We start from the raw sequence: 19,834 nt of genomic DNA, 5'->3' as shown, positions 1-19,834 counted from the left end.
CACAGTTCTCGCTCTCGTCGATACCGGTGCAGCCGTCTCCGTCATCAGTGAAGCACTCTGCCGTCGAATTCGCAAAGTGACCACTCCGATTTCCGACTTTTCGCTCCGCACCGCCTCATCACAGCACATTCACCACACCGCATCTTGCACAGCCCGTGTGCTCATTCAAGACGTCTTGTACCCCATCGAGTTTATTGTTCTGCCGAACTGCTCGCATGATATCATCCTCGGATACGATTTTCTATCGACTCATCAGGCCGTTATCGACTGTGCTCGTGCGCAAATTGCCTTGGCCCCCCTCTGTGACGCCCCCTTCTGTGATACCCCTCCCCGCACTGCAAAACTTCTCGTCGCCCATGACACCGACATTCCTCCGTTTTCTGCTGCCCTCGTACCACTGTCTTGTGAGTGGGTAACTCCTTTGACTGCAATTTTTACACCTTCCGAAGCCGCCTCCCGTCATCCCTGCCTCCTTTTTCCGTTCGCAGTTCTCGAAATTGAAGACGGCAAGAGTGCACTTTACGCCTCGAACCCATTTTCTTGCCCAGCAGTTCTGCTCCGTGGCGAATGCATTGGACGTCTTGAAGAGCTTGATCCCGGTCATATCACCACTCTTGCTGACTCAACCCCCTCTTTCGACGTTAGTCTGTGCTCTTACGATGTTGCGACCGCTTCGACGCCCTCCGATGTTTTCCAACATGCTATTGATGCTGATCTTCCACTTGCGCAACGTGATCAACTTGTCGCCCTCTTGCAGAACTTCGCTTCTTCATTCGACCTTCCTCAAACTCACTTGGGCCGCACGTCTGTCGTAGAGCACACCATCGACACCGGTAAAACTGCACCTTTGCGCCAGCGCCCCTATCGCGTGTCGGCTTCGGAGCGCCAAGTAATTGCTGATCATGTAGACGACATGCTCCGTCGTGGTGTCATTCGGCCATCCCACAGTCCCTGGGCGTCTCCAGTTGTGTTGGTACCTAAGAAAGATGGCTCCTTCCGGTTTTGTGTCGACTACCACCGGCTCAACAAGGTCACGCGCAAGGACGTCTATCCTCTGCCACGCATCGATGACGCACTGGACTGCTTGCAGGGCGCCGAGTTTTACTCCTCGTTGGATTTACGATCTGGCTACTGGCAGGTGCCAATGGATGACGTTGACCGCTCTAAAACTGCCTTCATCACACCAGATGGATTATATGAATTCAACGTCATGCCCTTTGGGCTTTGCAACGCCCCGGCCACATTTGAACGCCTCATGGACACTGTGCTTCGTGGATTCAAGTGGCGAACCTGTCTTTGCTATCTCGATGATATCGTAGTCTTTGCTACCGATTTTCAATCCCACCTGCTCCGACTGAATGACGTTCTCACTTGTCTCGCTACCGCCGGCCTCCAACTGAATCTGAAGAAGTGCCGCTTTGCTGTTCGCCGACTAACTATTCTAGGTCATGTCGTTCTAAGGATGGCATTCTTCCCGATCCCACCAAACTTCGTGCAGTTGCCGAATTCCCACGCCCAAAATCACTGAAGCAGCTACGAAGTTTCATCGGCCTGTGCTCCTACTTTCGCCACTTCATCTTAAATTTCGCCTCTATTATTGCTCCTCTCATCCAGCTCCTCTGCGGCAGCTCCGACCTTTCCGCATGGACACCTGCTTGTGATGACGCCTTCAACACTTTACGCCGTCTTTTGGTTTCGCCTCCCATCCTCCGCCACTTCGACCCGAATGCGCCAACTGAGATTCACACTGACGCTGGCGGTATTGGGATAGGCGCCGTTCTCACCCAACGCAAACCTGGTATTCGAGACTATGTGGTGGCGTACGCAAGCCGCACCTTGACCAAGGCAGAGTCCAATTATTCTGTTACGAAAAGAGAATGCTTGGCCATTATTTGGGCCATCGGCAAATTCCGTCCGTATGGCTATGGCCGACCATTCTATGTGGTCACTGATCATCACGCTCTGTGCTGGCTGGCGTCCCTCAAGGACCCGTCCGGCCGCCTTGCTCGCTGGGCTCTTCGCCTCCAAGAGTATGACATTCGTGTCATATACCGCTCAGGCCTCAAGCATACTGACGCGGACGCTCTTTCGCGTTCACCGCTGCCTCCCTCTTCGTTGTCTGATGAGGTCTGCGCCTACGATTTGTCTTCGCTTGCCACTATCGACATGGCCACGGAACAGCGGCGCGACCCATGGATATCTACACTTCTGGACTTTCTTTCAAGTCACTCTCCAGGTCGTTTGTCTAGGGCGCTTGCCCGCCAAGCTCACCATTTTTCAATTCGTGACGGGCTGCTCTATCGCCGCAATTATCTTCACGACGGAAGGATGTGGCTTTTAGTCATCCCCCGTCATCTCCGCGCCGAAATTTGTGCTGCTTTTCATACTGATCCGCAGTGCGCCCACGGCGGAGTGTTGAAAACCTACACGCGCTTGCGTCTACGCTTCTTCTGGCGTGGATTGTACCGCTTTGTCCGCCATTTTGTCCACTCTTGCCAGTCTTGCCAACGCCGAAAAACTGCTCTCAAGTCTCCTGCTTCGTTGCAGCCGTTGCCCTGTCCTGCCCGTCTGTTTGATCGTGTCGGCATAGATCTATACGGTCCCTTTCCTACAACTTCAGCTGGCAACCGCTGAATTATCGTGGCAGTGGATCATCTGACCCGCTACACTGAGACATCATCATTGCCCTCTGCTTCCGCACGCGACGTGGCTGCCTTTATTCTGAAAAACCTGGTTCTTCGCCATGGTGCCCCTCGCGAACTGCTCAGTGACCGCGGACGCGTTTTCTTATCAGACGCTCTTGAGGCTCTCCTGAAAGAATGCCGCATCATACACCGCACCGCTACCTCGTACCACCCTCAGACGAATGGACTGACAGAACGTTTCAACCGCACCCTCGGTGACATGCTGGCTATGTACGTGAACACCGACCATTCCAATTGGGACCAAGTTCTACCGTTTGTTACTTACGCATATAACACCGCGACATAGGCCACTACTGGATTCTCTCCATTCTTTCTCCTTTATGGGCGCGAGCCACCCTGTACTATGGACACACTTTTTCCCTACCGCCCTGACGTTTCCGAATCTTCCCCGCTATCTGATGCCGTCACGTACGCAGAAGAATGCCGTCAGCTCGCCCGCTCTCTCACAACAGAAAATCAGTGGCAACAAAAATACCTCCGTGATACCGGCGAAGCTTCGTCATATCTCCCGAACTCTCTGGTGTGGCTCTGGGTGCCCTCCACAACCCCTGGCCTTTCAAAGAAGTTTGTTGCTCGCTACCACGGGCCATATAGGGTCCTCCAGCAAACATCTGCAGTCAACTACGTAGTTGAGCCCGTCACGCCCTCTGCGGACTTGCGTCGCCGTGGTCGTGAAACAGTTCACGTGAACCGATTGAAGCCATTCTATGACCCCGCTGTGCTTTCCGCGCCATAAGTCGCCAGGATGGCTCCTTTTTTTACCCGGGGGAAAATGTAATGTGATAGTCAGCACTCAGCCATCGACATGCACCAGTGCGTTGTGCGACGAAGACAAAGAAGTACGCTGGGCTCGCCATTGCAAAGTCCTCTCCTCACAGCTCTCCATCTGAGCGTCAATAAACGCCCTATTACAAACGTAACATATTAACCCGGTAGCGTTAAGGAGCTCGTGTCGCAGAAAAAGCCGGTGTCGTCGGCGTCGTTGGCAGTGAGCGATAAATCCCGGCATGCACTTCATAAATAAAAAGCAACTTCCAAGATGGGCTGGGTGGGAATCGAACCAGGGTCTCCGGAGTGTGAGACGGAGACGCTACCACTCAGAACGCTATACTGCGGTGTATATCGGTAATTATGAGCATGTTACTTACAGAAGTCGCAGTTACACGAGTAGCGAAGTACGTTGCCGCTACATTTCTTCTGCGCTCTGCGCACATGCAGAGCCATCTTGCGGCAAACACAGAAGAACCCCTCCTCGCAATCTGCGGTGCTGCCCCGACACGTGGCGCGCCACTCGCCCCTGACGTTTCGCCGTGCACCCTCACGGGTTGTAAAATCAAGCGTCTTTCTTTTCTTTAGATCACTATCTTCGCTCACCCGCTTCTCCCCTTCGGGCCGCGCGGGTACCGGTGCGAGGATGCCCCAATACCCTTGCGTTTAATAAGTTTTCTCGACGAGGTGCAATAACGCTATCGCGTTCTACTCTTGAAGGCGAAGCTTAAGCGTCCTCCAAATTTTTTTCTTTGAAACCTTTCTAATTTATAGATGTTAAGTTTAGTAAATGGGTCCCATATATACAACCGAAGCATACTCGAGATTTGACCTGATGTAAGCGTTGTACGTCAGCAGTTTTACGTGAAAAGGAGAATTTCTTAGTTTATGCCTTAGAAAACATAGCTTTTTAAATCCAGAGAAGCATATTCTGAGCCTTCCAAGGATCGTCTTATTTCACGTGTACAGCCATCGTCATCTTCATCCTCCCGCGGCGCCACCGGTGGCGCGCGCCTCGGTTGTCCATTGGCATCCCTTGCCTTGCTATCTCGACCTTGCCGTCTCGACCTGGCTTCCTTCCACAAGTGGTGGAGGTGAGACATGATCGCCTTGGTGTTTTGTGCCCTGCCTCTCGCTGGAGCTACGTCCCGGTCGCTGTTTACCACCTGCCACCATCGTTATGTCTACCGAGAGTACCCACGAACCGGCAGGACCCTCTAACTCGGCTGCACCACCCTCTCCGACTGTGCCCACACTACAGTGGCTACGCACACGACAACGCGACCCGACGATATTCGCTGGTCGTCGCGATCAAGACGTCGATGACTGGCTGGACACCTATGAACGCTGCAGTGTCTACAACCGGGGGGACGATTCTCTGATATTTGTCAGTTTATTTCTACTAATTGAGGTCCCCAGAACCTGCTTTATTAACCGCGAACCCCACACCACTAACTGGACCACGTTCAAGCAGTATTTCCGCCATTACTTCGCGGACCCAGCAGTTCGGACTGAGATCGCGAAGACCAAGCTCGCTTCCCGCCTCCAAGCTCCCAATGAGTCATATGCGTCTTACATAGAGGCCATACTTGCACTTTGCCGGCGTATTAGCCTCACCATGCCAGAACCTGAACTCGTACACCACGTCTTGAAAGGAATTAATCCTGTGGCTTCAGTTCAGTCGTTCAGTCGTGTCCGACTCTTCGTGACCCTATTGACCATGTCACGCCACGCTTTCCGGTCTCTCACTATCTTCCTAACATCGCATAACTTCATCTGCAGTGCCTCGAGGATGCCATCTAACCATCGCGTTCGCTGCCTACCCCTTCTCCGGCAACCCTCAACTTTTCCCAACATCAAATCTTTCTCCAGCGACTCCTCTCTTCTCATCAGATGACCAAAGTAGCTGAGCTTTAACTTTAGAATTTGACCCTCCAATGAGCAGTCAGGGTTTATGGTCGACAATGTTGACTGATTTGATCTTCTGGCAGTCCAAGGAACTCTCAAGAGTCTTCGCCAGCACCACAATTCAAATGCGTCAATTCTTCGGCGGTCAGCCTTTTTCACAGTCCAACTCTCGCGTCCATACATCACAACTGGAAAGACCATAGCACGAGTTATACGGATCTTGGTTGGCAGACTAATGTCTCTGCTCTTTACTAGGCGATCAAGGCTAACCATTGCTCTCTTTCCCAGAAGCAGGCGTCTCCTAATTTCATGGTTGCAGTCTCCTTCCGAGGTAATCTTGGAGCCCAAGAAGAGAAAATCCGTCACAGCTTCCACTTCTTGTCCCTTGATGCTCCAGGACTTGATAGGGCAAGACGCCATGATCTTTGTCTTTTTAATGTTCAGTTTAAGCCCAAACTTCTATAACAGCCTAATTGCCCAGACTCCTTCAACTATTCATGTCAATATTACGACCTGCCAACGCCTCGACCAGCTGCGGTCCTCCCGATTGCAGCCCGGCATCGCTACTGGCCCGACCTCTGCTGACATCGAACTGCGGGCACTGATTCGAGCCATCATCCGCGAGGAGCTCCAAGCCCTCAAGCCTTTCTGTCGGCACGGGTGCGATCATTCTTCCGCAGCGTCTAATGACGCCGGTCTCCGCAGCATCATTAAGGAAGAGCTTGCCACAGCCACCAAACCTATGGAATCGGACCCTCCTGCACCCCTCCCAGCATCGACTTACGCGCACGTCGCAGCATCGCCCCCTCCTTTTGTTTCGCCGCCCCGACTGGCACCGCCCTACAATCACATCAAAACAATGGCAACGGCTCAACCTGCATCACCCTATTACGGACCTTGGCGCCCCTCCTGACCAGTCTGCTACTACTGTGGCATTAGAGGACATATACCCCCTTTTCTTGCCGCCGCCTTCAGACCGAGCGCCGCGGTTACGACTCCTTCGAAGCTGATCTGCCTTCAACTTCATATTGTCAACGCTGGTCTATTCCCAGCCCGCCTCATCGGTCCTCTCCGCCTCCAGTGTCCTCGTCTGAGCCTAGTAGCGGCCATGTATCTTGATGCCACTCCCCATCCCCATATCGCTGCTCACTTTCTCCCCTCCGTCCCGCAACAATTCTCCCTGTCCGCCATTCGGAAAACTAAGTGATGCAGTTGCCGGAGGCCAAACTGCACTCTGTGATTTTACTAAAAGTCCTCCTGATCGCCCGTACAATATCATTTCTGTTTTCGCTGAAGGGTTATTGGTCGAAGCTTTGATTGATACAGGGGCTGCAATTTCTGTTATTCACGCTGATTTGTGCTACCGCTTACGAAAAGTGACGACACCATATGATGGACCTGAACTCCGTGGAGCCAATGACGTTCTTCTGCGCCCTTCAGCAAAGTACACGGTGCGAGTTATTGACGGCGTCCGCCACCATGTGCAGTTGGCTGTGCTCTCACCTTGTGCCCATCTGATAATTTTTGGATGGGATTTTTTGTCAACTGCTTCAGCGTTAATTTCCTGTGGCGACCGTGTCATCCACGTGACAGACAGGGATTCTGCATTTGAATTTTCTGAACGACATTATCACCTCATTGCCGCAGCTGATACTGTTTTTCCTCCTCAGTGTGAAAATCTACTTACCGTTGCTTCTGACCACATCACTGACGGAGACGTACTCATCGCACCATTTCATCGTCATCTTGCACGCGGCATCGCCTTCCCGTCAAGTCTTGTCCGGTTCCGCAACGGCTCAGCGAAAGTAGCGGCCACTAACACTTCACGTGAATCGCTCGTGCTCCCAAAATGAACTTCTCTGCCTTGCATGTTGGATGTTCAACCTTTGTCCCTTATGGTGCTCACCGCCCCTGTGCCTGAGCAGTGAGTTTCGACAGACGTACGTCTCTCTTCCTGTTCTCCCAAAGACTAATTATCCGAACCTCATGCCTAACCAACGCTTTTTGACATTGATTCGACATCACCAAGTCATTTTTGATGCCACTTCCCCACCACTGGGACGGACTAGTGCTGCACCCCGCCCCATCTTTACTGAAGGTAACTGTATCGTTAGCTGACGGCCTTATCGGGTTTCGCTCTCTTAAACAAATGTTATTGAAGAAAATGTAAATGACATGCTCCGTCGCAATATTATTCGTCCCTCAACAAGCCCATGGTCCTCTCCAGTAATATTAGTTAAAAAAGGACGGATCGTTACTCTTTTGTGTTGACTATTGTGCACTCAACAAAATTACCCGCAAACATGTATATCCGATGCCGCTAATTGATGACGCCCTTGACTCTCTCCAAGGGGCTGAATATTTAGAAGTATAGAAAACTGGGCGAGTTGGATAGGATTCATCTTAAAGCAGCGCGAAAACACAGGACTAAAAGGAACAGGAGACGACACAAGCGCTTGTGTCGTCTCCTGTTCCTTTTAGTCCTGTGTTTTCGCGCTGCTTTAAGCTGAATATTTCTCAACCTTGGACCTCCGCTCTGGTTATTGGCAGGTACCTATGCACGAAGATGACAAAGAAAAACTGCTTTCGCAACTTCTGATAGGCTTTACGAATTTAATGTTATGCCTTTCGGCCTTTGTAACGCACCAGCGACATTGAAAGAAAGATCGATACAGTACTTCGTGGAATAAAATGGAGGACCTGTTTATGTTACTTGGACTACATTGTTATCTTTTCTTCAACTTTTAATGACCATCTTACGCGCCTGAATGAAGTTTTCGCATGTCTCGCTTCAGCAGGCCTTCAACTCAACTCCAAGTAGTGGCACTTTGCACAGAATGAAATTAAAATTTTGGGACATCTAGTTAGTCATGATAGCATTCATCCAGACCATGAAAAAATCATGGTGGTCCTGAATTTTGCTCGTCCTCAACGAACTGCAGATTTGCGCAGTTTTCGCGGCCTGGCATCCTATTTCCGCCGCTTTTTTAGACATTTTGCAACTATTGTTGCTCCCCTGCATGAACTACTTCAAGCGCGCAGCGCTTTCGTCTGGACTGCACAATGCGAAACTGCATTCAAGAACCTCAAGCACGCCCTGACATCGGATCCTGTTCTTGGCCACTTTAGAGACACCGCTCCAACCATCCTGCATACTGATGCCAGTGGTCACGGTCTCGGCGCGGTACTTCTACAGCGCAACGCAACTTCCCGTGAGAAAGTGATTGCCTTCACCAGCTGGACCATGACTCCAGCTGAGCAAAATTATACCATTACCGAGCAGGAATGCCTTGCCGTCGTCTGGGCGGTTCAGAATTTCGTCCTTATCTATATGGTCGCCACTTCACAGTTGTGACCGATCACCATGCTCTTTGCTGATTGTCTTCACTGAAAAGTTAGACAGGCCGACTTGGCCGCTGGATTCTACGCCTGCAAGAATACATTTTCGACGTCGTTCATAAATGGGGTCGCCAACACCAAGATGCCGACGCTCTTTTTCGCTGTCCACTTTCGGAATCAGCCTGCTATTTTTCTTCGCAACGCGTTTCCACCTCTGACCACAGCCTACCATCTCTTCTTCCGACGCATATCACAACAGCTTTTTTTAACGCCTCTGACAACAAACACGCTCTCCGGTCGCAGCAACTAGCCGAAGCCTACTGCCGACCCATCATCGACCGCCTTAATAGCGCTTTGAATCCCCCCAATGCTAGGCTCCGCCTACAGTTACGCAACTTCAAGCTCGAAGATGGCATCCTACTCCGCTACGTGTATTGCCCTGAGGCAACCCGCTGGATCCCAGTCCTCCCGCGTGTGCTTCGCCCAAGTATCCTAGCGGCTCTACACGATGACGCTACGGCAGGTCACCTAGGTTTTTACATAACCTACGACCGCGTGAAGAGACGGTTCTTGTGACCTGGCCTGTCCTCCAGTGTAGCTAAATACGTCGCTTCCTGCCCGCTGTGCCAACGTCGCAAACGGCCGACTTCTCCACCTGCTGGTTTCCTACAACCCCTTCCCTGTCCAGCCACACCATTCGAAGTAGTCAGCATCGACTTGTATGGTCCCCTGCCTCTCTCTGATCGGGGAAACCATTGGATCAGCACGGCTGTGAGTCACCTTATGCGCTACGCGGAGACAGCACCTGTGCCCACTTTCTCGGCTCAAGAAGTTGCAAAATTTTTTTTGCGCTATATTGTATTGCGGCATGGCGCTCCACGGGTGCTCCTAAGTGACAGCGGAACGACCTTACCGACAGTCGTTGCCGAAGTTCTCCACGAATCATCCACCGTTCACAAGACCACTTCAAGCTACCATCCTCAGACTAACGGTCTGACGGAACGATTTCATCGCACTTTATCGGATATGATATGCATGTACGTCACACCGGACCATCGAGATTGGGACACTATTTTACCATTTGTCAGATTCGCCTATAATACAGCAGTACAGCGGGCTACCGGTTACTCTCCATTCTTCCTTGTTTATGGCCGCCCTCCCATCACAGCTCTCGGCAGTTCATTCTTCTCTACGTCCGACTGTTCCTCCACATCATTACCTGCCCAGTTCGTATCTCGTGTGGCCAGATGCCGTCACCTTGCTCGCCTCAACACAGAAGCCTACCAGGAAGATGGCAAGAGTCGCTACGATTCTACTCATTGTGAGGTCTCCGTCCGTCCTGGTGATGAAGTGCTACTTTACGCACCTCTCCGCACCCCTGGCCTTAGTGATAAATTTCATCACTGCTACTTTGGTCCATACACGGTCATCGCCCAAACATACCCAGTGAATTACAAAGTGACAACTATTCATCCCCCCGCCGATCGACGCCACGGTGGCACTGACATAGTTCATGTGTCTCCTTTGAAGCCATTTGTGCGCTGGGATGCAGCAGTTACTTAGGAGCGACTAGGTTGGCCGCTTCTGACTCCCCGGGGAAATTGTGTGAGCCTTCCAAGGATCTTCTTCTTTCACATGTACATATCATCGTCATCTTCATCATCCCGCGGCGCCACCGGTGGCACGCGCCTCGGTTGTCCATTGGAATAAATGCCAGACACGGCCTCCCTTGCCTTGCCATCGTGACCTTGCCATCTCGACCTTGCCGTCTCGACCTGGCCTTCTTCCACAACATGTTATCTATATGTGAGTTCCAGGAAAGATTGCTTGTTATTGTTACACCTATATATTTGTAGCTATTAACCTGCTTTAGTGTTGATGGTCCGAGGGTATACACGTGGTAACGGGTTCTTTTTATGTGTTATTTGCATCGAAACTGTTTTTCTTTTTCATTGTTAAGAACCATGGAAAACTCACTGCACCAATCAAGAATATTTTCAAGACATCGGTCAAGTTCATTCTGATCGTTAGTACACGTAATTTGACGGAATACGACACAATCATTAGCAAGCAAGCGAATACACGTTCCTGGAGTAACCACATTACCAATATCATTGATGTAAATCTGAAAAGGCAAAGGCCCCAAGACGCTTGCTTGGGGCACCCCAGAGGGGACTGAGAGACAACTGGAGCTGCACCCATCAACTGAAACAAATTGCACTCTCTTGGTGAGGTAATCTACAATCCATGATATTCAAATGTCTGGAAGTATGTTTTTATTTTTTGAATGAGTTTTCTGTGGTGAACTTTATCAAATGTTTTGCTAAAATCCATAAATGTGGTGATTATTTGACCATTCATACTCAGTGTTTTAGCAAGAGTATGTACTATAGTAACTAATTGTGTTATTGTAGAATAGCCCTTTCTAAACCCATGCTGAAAGTCACTTAATACGGAGCGTTCCTCAAGAAATTTGTTAATATGTTTAGCAATAATGTGTTGCAGTATCTTAAAGCATGCGGAGGGTAAAGAAATAGGGCGGTAATTTTGTAATAAGGTGCAGTCGCCTTTTTTAAAGATGGCAACAACTCGAGCAGTCTTCCATTCAACCGGAAATTTTGATGTCAGCAGAGATTTTTTAAAGAACACAAAAAGAAACTTAGCAATTATTTCGGAATAGCATCGCAAAAATACATTAGGTAAATTATCAGGACCAGGAGAAGTTTTAGGCTTCAATTCTAAAAGCAAAGCAAGTACACTAGGGAGGCTAACAAAGTCCACCTCCGATACAGGAAAATATGACACGCTTTGTACACATTGGATACCTGCTTCAGAGAATGCGCTGTGAAAAAAAAAGGAATTAAAATTGCGTGCAATGTCAATCGGATCAGTTAGTGTACCTCCCTCCACTGTTGTTTTTTAGATATGTTCCTTGCTATCGCTTTGGGTCATTTTTAACAAAACTAGGTAATGTGTTAAAGTACAAGTCCTTTGACTCACGAACCGCACGTTCAAGATTATTTTTAAGCGTTTCAATTTTACTTAACTGGCAGTTATTTTTCTTATATATTTTTAGTTTTCGCTTAAGTTGAATAATCTTCCGCGTCATCCAAGGTGTGCGTTTCTGAACTTTTTTGCATTTGTTTGGAATGAAGGTATTTAGACAGTATTGACACATTTAGACGAATCGCTTCCACAGCTTACAGCCATCATCATTTTCACCGAGACTGGACAAAGAAGTTTCCATATGTTCAATCACTGCGGCATCATCAGCCCTAGAAAAATCCTTGAAAGAACGTACGTGACTAACTTTTTTGCTGATGGGAAGGTAACTTACTAAATCTATCGACACGATTACCAGGTGATGGTCTGAAATGCCTGTTTCAACCGACACAGTATTCATGGAATATTGATGGCTAGCAAGAACTAGGTCTAGTATAGAAGAAGATGTCCCTTGTACACGAATAGCTTGATTTACAATTTGAGCTAAATCATGAGTGAGCATGATATCAAATATATCGTCTGCACTGCTCCCAGATTAAGCACCGCCTTGGAAGCGGCCCCAGCACACATCTGGAAGATTGAAGTCACCTATTAGTAATATTTTCTTATTTTGGAAATTAGATAGGTGATGCTGTAACTGAAAAGATAGTCGGGGGCGGCATCTGGTGGCCTGTAGCAAGCATACAGAATAAAAACATGACCACAGCAAGAAATTTTCATGGAAAGACATTCAAGATCTGGAACGTCAAATAAGAGGTCGCATTCTACAGAGGCCTTTAGGAGAACGGCTACGCCGCCACCCCTTGAGGTCCTATCCATGCGAACGACTTTAAAATGAGGAGGAAATACCAGGTCTTCTGCTAAGTCGTCATGTAACCAAGTTTCCGTCAGGACTGATATGTGTGGGTCAAACTCCAGCAGTTTAATTTCAAGCGAGTCTTTCTTGTTTGCAACGCTGCGTGCGTTAATGTTAACTGTTATCAAGAATTGTTTACCAGATTGACCCGTGTTACTATAGGAAAACAAGCTATCTGCATTAGTGCAGAAAGAAGCTGAGGTAAATGAACCATGAACCGCTCGCTTTTTCGGTGAGCGGTTTTGCAACTGCGCACAGCTTCGCGTCACGGGACGATTTGCGACGACCTCAGTATTTTTTTGAACACTCACTTTAGCATTTTTCTCGCAGTCCCTAACGTAAGGAATGTTATTGATGTAAAACTTATCAAACACTAAGGAAACACGTTCATTTTTATCTCTGTGCAGCTTCACGTTACCTCACAGTTCCTTTCTTAGTTCACTAAACTTTCTTTGAAAAGTCTTCGCCAATTGAATAATCTTTTCCTTTTATTTTCTTTCCGTTCTTGAGTATAGCAGTTTTATGTCAAATGTCTAAACACTTTAGGATTACAGGCCGTGTTTCGTCAATTTCCGGCTAAACTAACCTATGTATCCGCTCAATAGGGATAGGGTTGAGTCTTAAACTATCATGAAAAATATCTTTGTTTACGGTTTCTTCAAGTGATTCATTTGTTTCCTCTTCAGTTTCTGGGATGCCATAAATAATCAAATTTGACCTCCTACTATATTTTCAAGCTTCTCAACCCTTGCTTCAAGCCTTTCAATCGTTGTACTTGTAAAACTAACCTGTTTTTGGCAGCACGTTACGCGGCTTTATAGCCTGGACAGGGCATCTAAATCTTCTCTATATTAAGTAATCTGTTCTCTTTTATATCCTTTATGTCAACTGCGATATCATTAGGTTTTGTAAAATTAGGGTCATCTCAGGGCATGGGCTTGATTCTATGCCACCTGTTAGGAATAATATTTTCCACAGACAAAATGTGAGAACCTGCAGCAAGCAGCAAGGCCGAGGGCACGGCAGCACCAACAGGAATAGGTCGTTAGAACGGAACCATTTTCCGTACTTTTTGCTCACTTGCAGAAGGCAGACACACGGATTAGTGCTTCGCCTTCTGTCGATGCTGCCATGCTCAGTGGCTGCGAAACGAGCGTGAGTCCCATTTATAGCTTGAGTGCACTGTGATGCCGCCTGCAGTCCCGGTTCCTGGCAATCAGCACGTGTTGCCGAAGAACAAAGATACAGGCGCAAGATTCCAATGCTGGTCGCCGTAATTCTTGATCATGTCTTGATGCGTTGAAAAATGAACATGCGCAGAGAGGTTCAGCACGCTGATGTCCGAACAGCCAACGTTGAAACATCCGAGAAGGCCACATAGCTGCACAAGGTAGACAAACGGATTAGTGCTCCGCGTTCTGTCAATGCTGCCATGCCCAGTGGCACTACACCACGTGTAGTGCCCAGAGCACTACACTACGCTGTTTGTGTCATTTTTTTTTTGCGGAAGACGGTAGAAAGACAAAGAAACACGTTTATTTTCCTGTCGAAATAGCTGCAGCTGTCTATCGAGGGACATGAGGCCATGCTGGATCAGAACGTGCGCGCTACCGCAGTTTTTGTTTCGCGAAAACTGCATGGTGAAGCGGCCATAAGCACTGCATTCGACATAAATGGGAAAGAAATGTGTTGGGTCGAAATACTGCACTTGTGTCTTTGCAGTAGCGTAGTTCGCATCCTATTCCTAATGTCGTCGTTCGCATCCTATTCATATGACCACAGATACCTACGCGTGTGGGGCTTAATCTACACTACACTGCACGGCTCGTTTCGTCGTTTTGGGGGGGGGGGGAGGAGGGGGGGAGAAGATGGTGGGAAGACCTAGAAACACGTCAACTTTGCGGTCGAAAAGCTGCAGCTGTCTGTCTGGGGAAAGGAGGCTACGCTGGCTCAAAACAAGCGCGCTACCGCCGTTATTTATCAAGAAAACTGCATGGTTAAGTGCGAATAAGCACTGCATTAGAGATAAATAAGCAAAAAATATGTCGGGTTGAAATACGGCACAAGTATCTTTGCAGTAGTGTGCCGCCAATGTCACTATTCGCTTCATATTACGCCAGAGGTACCCATGCATGTTAGGCTTATTATACACTACACTGCGCTATTCTTCTCCTTTTTATGAATTTTGAAGACGCTAGGAAGACGAAGAAACACATTTTTTTCGCTGTCGAAATAGCTGCAGCATTCTATACTGGTGCAGGAGGTCACGCTGGCTCAAAACACTGCTCTACCGCAGTTTCGTTTTCACGAAGCCTGCATAATTCAGCGTATAAACACTGGAGTTGACATTAATGAGCGAGAAAAGTGTCCGGTCGAAGCACTGCACACGTGTGCTTGATGTAGTGGGCCGCCAACGCCGCCGTTCCCTTCATATAAACGCCGGAGGTACCCACGCGTGTGGGGCTTATTATACACTACACTGCGCTATTCTTGTCCTTTCTTTATTTCTGAAGACGCTAGGAAGACCAAGAAACACGTTTGTTTTCCTTTCGAAATAGCTGCAGCCGTCTAAACAGGGACAAGAGGCCACGCTGGCTCAAAATATTGCTCTACCGCAGTTTGGTTTTCACGAAAACTGCATGGTTGGGCGCATAAACACTGCATTCGACATAAATGTGCAAAACGAGTGTCGGGTCGAAACACGGCACTCGTGCGTTTGGTGTAGTGAGCCGCCAATGTCGCTGTTCCCTTCATGTTAAGATCGAGGTACTCGCGCGTGTGACGCTTAATATAAACTACACTGCGCTGTTTCAATCATATTTTTTTTAATTCTGAAGACGCTCGGAAGACGAAGAACCCCGTTTATTTCGCTATCGCAATAGCTGCAGCTGTCGATCGGCGGACAGTAGGCCACGCTGGCTCAAAACAATTTCTCTACCGTCGTTTCTTTTTCACGAAAACTGCATGGTTGGGCGCAAATACACTGAATTCGACTTAAGTGAGCAAGAAAAGGGTCGGGTCGAAATACTACCCTCGTGTATTTTATGTAGTGGGTCGCCGTTTCCTCCATTTTACTCGAGAGAGACCCACGTGTGCGAGGCTTAATATACACTACACTCTGCTGTTTGAGTCATATTTTTTTAATTCTGAAGGCGCTCGGAAGACAAAGAACCACGTTTATTTCGATATCGAAATAGCTGCAGATGTCGATCGCGGGTCAGGAGGCCACGCTGGCTCAAAACAATTGCTCTACCGCAGTTTCTTTTCAAGAACACTGTATGGTCGAGCGCATAATCACTGTATTCGACATAAATGAGCAAGAAAAGGGTCGGGTCGAAATACATACCGTCGTGTGTTTTATGTAGTGGGCCGCCTATGTCGCCATTCCCTTTCATTTTACGCCAGAGGTACCTACGCGTACGAGGCTTAATATGCACTACAGTACGCTGTTCGTGTCATTTGTTTGGAGCGGAAGACGCTAGGAAGACAAGGAAACACGTTTATGTCGCTGTCAAAAAAGCTGCAGCTGTCTATCGGGAGACAGGAGGCCATGCTGGCTCAAAACATGCGCGCTGCCTCAGTTTTTGTTTCACGAGAACTACGTGGTGAAGCCCGCATAAGCACTGCATTCGACCTAAATGAGAAATAAATGTGCCGGGTCGAAATACTGCACTCGTGCCTTATTCATATTATGGCAGATACCCACGCGTGTAGGGTTTAATATACACTACACTGCGCTGTACGTTTCGTACTTTTAGAGGTGCAAAATGCTAGGAGGAGAAAGGAACACGCTTATTTTTTTATTATTATTATTATTTAAAAATACTGCCAATCCCTTGAGGGATTTTTACAGGAGTGAGTTTGTTTTTTGTTGCAGACATGTAGTCGACAAGGCATAACATTGTGAAAAAAAATATAAGAACACTGGGAAATATTCAGACAATGCGACAATGCACTAGAAAAAGGAATACAAAGAATACAAAAACGCATCAAACACCATCATCCTTTCACATTGTACATATTCATGAGATTGTAAAAATACAGAAAGGTCCCGGAATGGAAAAAAAAGAACATTAGGTCTTGTTTTCTGACAACACACTTTTTTCAACAATTTCTAATAATTTCTCGACTGTTGGCTGTGCAGTCACTGCACCGCCTAGGGAGTTCCACTCTCGTACAACTCGCGGGAAAAAGGAAAACATAAACGTGTTATTTGCACAGAAATATTCTTCTAGTGTGAGTTTATTCTTGTGACGCGTTTCTTTGGCAGTGTTGTAGGTAATGTATGTGTCAAAACCATCTCTAAACTTGTTATGCAAGAGCATATACAGAAACTCAGCCTGTGAAACGTCGCACGACTAGCTAGCGTATCAAGCCCGATTTCAGACAGCCTCTGCGTCGGCGAGTCGGTACGCTTATATCTGTTGTAGATAAAGCGCACACCTTTTCGCTGGACAGCCTAAAGCGTGCTTATGTGATCTTGCGTGTGCGGGAACCATGCAATGTTTGCGTATTCTAGAATTGGGCTAATGATTGTTATGTAGGCCAAAAGCTTGGCTTCCTTTGTGGAATACCGCAGGGCTCGTTTCGAAAACATGACCTTTCGCATTGCTTTATTTGTCACGTGCTCCACGTGAGCATTCCACCCCAGGTTGGCTGATATAATGACGCCTAAGTATTTATGTTCGATGACGGTCTTCAGTGTGGAGCTGCCATAGCCATAATGAAAATTCAGTTTAGATTTCTTTTTCGTTACAGTCATAGAAACTGTTTTGTCAAAGTTTTCACAGGACGCAATCATCAGCTAACAGCCTTAGTTTGGAATTTGTCTTGTTGGCAATGTCATTAATAAAGAGAAGGAACAGAATTAGGGCTAGAACCGAGCCCTGCGGTACACCAGAAAGGACCGGGACAGTATCTGAACTCTGGTCACCGAATTGCATAAACTGGCGACGGTCAGTTAAATAGTTGGCGATCCATTGTACTATAGGCCCATCTCCTAATATATAATTTAGTTTCTGTAACAGTTTAGCATGGCACACTCGATCGAAGGCCTTGGATTAAGTCTAGAAAGATTGCATCTATTTGTGTTCGGTCATTTATTGCTTTAGCAAAATTGTGTAAAATCTCGACAAGTTGTGTAGCAGTAGACAGGCCGCGCCGGAAGCCGTGTTTGTGAGGATGAAGGATATTGTTTGACTCAATGAACTCTGTAATTGATTTTAGTATAATGTGTTCTAACAGTTTACAGGAAGTACAAGTAAGAGAAATGGGTCTAAATAGCTGTCTAAAGAACACGCGGTCGAAATAGCTGCACCTGTCTATCTGGGGAAAGGAGGCCACGCTGTCTGAAAACAAGTGCGCTACCATAGTTGTTCTTCACTTAAACTGCATAGTCCAGCGCGCAGTAGCACTGCAATCACATAAGTGAGCAAGAAAAGTGTCGAATCGAAATCCTTCACTGGTGTGATGCACACAGTTGGCCGCCAGTGTCGCCGTTCCCTTCATATTATGGCAAAGAGACCCACGCGTGAGGGCTTAATCTACACTACACTGCGATGTACGTTTAGCATTTTTACAGGTGGAAGACGATGGGAAGACGAAGCAACATATATTTCGCGGCTCAAGTAGCTACAGGTGTCTACCAAGGGAAAAGACGCCAAGCTGGCTCAAAACGAGCGCTCTGCCGCACATTTATTTTAGAAAAACAGCATGGTCGCGTGCATAAACCCTGGATTCGACATAAATGAGCAAAAGTGTTGGGCCGAAACACTGCATTCGTGTGTTTGATGTAGTGGACGGCCAGTGTCGCCTTTCCCTTCATATTGCGCCGGAGGCACCCACGCGTGTGAGGCCTAATGTACACTACACCGCGCTGTTTGTGTCATTTCCTTTTTTATCAAGAAGCTAGAAAGACGAAGAAACACGTATATTTCGCTATCGAAATGTATGATGCTGTTGATCGGGGGACAGGAGGCCACGCCGGCTCTAAACAATTGCTCTACCGCAGATTCTTATCCACGGAAACCTCATGGATGGGCGCATAAACACTGAATTCGACATAAATGAGCAAGTAATGTGTCGAGTCGGAATTCTGATCCTGTTGTTTGGTGTAGTGAGCCGCTAATGTCACCATTCGCTTATAATTACAGCAAAGGAACCCACGCGTGTAGGGCCTAATAAACACTACACTACGCTGTACGTTTCGTATTTTAAGAGGTGGAAAACGCTAAGAAGACAAAGGAACATGTTTATTTCGCGGTCGAAATAGCTGCAGCTGTCTATCTGGGGAAAGGAGGCCACGCTGTCTCAAAACAAGTGCGCTAAGAAGCACTGCATTCGACATAAGTGAGCAAGAAAAGTTTTGAGTCGAAATCCTTCACCTGTGTAATGGACGCAGTTGGCCGCCAATGTCACCGTTCCCTTCACATTACGGCAAGGGGACCCACGCGTGTGGGGCTTAATCTACACTACACTGCACGGTACGTTTCCTATTTTAGAGGTGGAAGACTATGGGAAGACAAAGTAACGTTTATTTCGCGGTTCAAATAGCTGCAGCTGTCTACCAGGGGAAAGGATGCCAAACTGACTCTAAACGAGCGCCCTGCCTCACATTTCTTTTAGGAAAATAGCACGGTCGAGCGCATAAGCACTGTATTTGACATAAATGAGCAAGAAAAGGGTCGGGTCGAAATATTGCTTTCGTGTGTTTGATGTAGTGCGCAGCCTATGTCGCCATTCCCTTCATTTTACGCCAGAGGTACCCACACGTGGAAGGTTTAATATGCACTACAGTACGCCGATCGTGTCATTTTTTGAAGGGGAAGAGGCTAGGAAGACAAAGAAACACGTTTTTGTTTTCGCTGTTCAAAAGCTGCAGCTGTCTGTCGAAGGACAGGATGCCATGCTGGCTCAAAACGTGCGCGTTACCGCCGTTTTTGTTTCACGGAAACTGCATGGTGAAGCGCGCATAAACACTGCATTCGACATAAATGAGAACGAAATGTACCCGTGGGGTTGTGTGTTGTATCACGGATTTCATTTTAATGGTGGGCTCGTTACTGCCCGCTATCTAGATTGCGGGCAGTTACATCATCTTTTTTTGTCAAGTTTCAAAGATGTTTAGAGCAACATCCCTATTTTGAAAATTTACATTTTAAAATGTCCTGCCGTGTTTCGCACCCCTAGAGCTAGGTATATTTTTTTACCTGGACGCGGAGTGTTCGATTGCCAGAAAGAAAATATAGTTTAAAAA

Source organism: Amblyomma maculatum, unplaced genomic scaffold (genome assembly GCF_055883805.1).
Source record: "Amblyomma maculatum isolate TAMU_Amacu unplaced genomic scaffold, ASM5588380v1 scaffold_13, whole genome shotgun sequence".
In the NCBI taxonomy this organism is placed as follows: Eukaryota; Metazoa; Arthropoda; class Arachnida; order Ixodida; family Ixodidae; genus Amblyomma; species Amblyomma maculatum.
This window is presented reverse-complemented; position numbering follows the sequence as displayed.